This window comes from Microtus ochrogaster, unplaced genomic scaffold (assembly GCF_000317375.1).
Source record: "Microtus ochrogaster isolate Prairie Vole_2 unplaced genomic scaffold, MicOch1.0 UNK9, whole genome shotgun sequence".
NCBI lineage: Eukaryota > Metazoa > Chordata > Mammalia > Rodentia > Cricetidae > Microtus > Microtus ochrogaster.
Window position 1 is genome coordinate 9,365,399 of NW_004949107.1, and position 709 is coordinate 9,366,107.

The following is a 709-nucleotide window of genomic DNA, read 5'->3' on the forward strand; positions in this document are numbered from 1 at the left end:
GCAGCAAGTGTTCTTAACTGCTGAATCATCTCTTTGACCTCCAGATTATATTTTTGCAGTTATATAGACAATCTTCTAACAGTTGTCTATGAGAACTTGATATAGAAAGTTGATGCTGGTTATTTGTATGTGCAAGTGAGTATAGTCCAGGTTTCTAGGAGATGGGTGTTTTTATTTGTGTGTGCCAGGTCTGCATGTGGAGGTCTCAAACAGTGTGAGTTGGGTCTCCTGTCCTGTAGGTACCAGACATTCAATTCCAGTTGTCAGGCTTGCTGGTAGTCATTTATTTGTTTGTTTGCTTATTTACTTATTGAGGCAAGGTTTCTCTGTAGCTTTGGAACCTTTCCTAGGACTCGCTCTGTAGACCATACTGTCCTAGAGCTCACTGAGATCCACCTGTTGGGATTAAGAACGTGCGCCACCACTGCCTGGCGCAAGTGATCATTTTTTTAATATGGAACGCTTCACGAATTTGCTTATCATCCTTGTGCAGAGGCCATGCTAATCTTCTCTGTATTGTTTTAATTTTAGTATACATGCTGCCAAAGCGAGCACGCTAATAATCATTTTTACTTGCTGAGCTAACTTGTTTGCCTGGAGATTGCTCACTATGTTGCCTTGGCTGGTTGGAACTAGATATATAGATCAGGCTGACCCCCAAACTCAAAGAGCTGCTTTCTTCTGCCTCCTGAGTGCTGGAATTAAAGTT

General features: G+C 41.9%; 1 protein-coding gene and 1 non-coding gene across 2 annotated transcripts in view; one reads left to right on the forward strand and one right to left on the reverse strand.

Annotated features, from left to right (window-relative positions):
* Usp34 (ubiquitin specific peptidase 34) overlaps positions 1 to 709 on the forward strand; it is a 180,481-nt gene that overhangs the window by 9,571 nt on the left and 170,201 nt on the right. The window lies entirely within an intron of this gene.
* On the reverse strand, positions 449 to 555 carry LOC113458222. Its single transcript, XR_003378634.1, has one exon. It is a non-coding gene; the product is annotated as a U6 spliceosomal RNA (small nuclear RNA).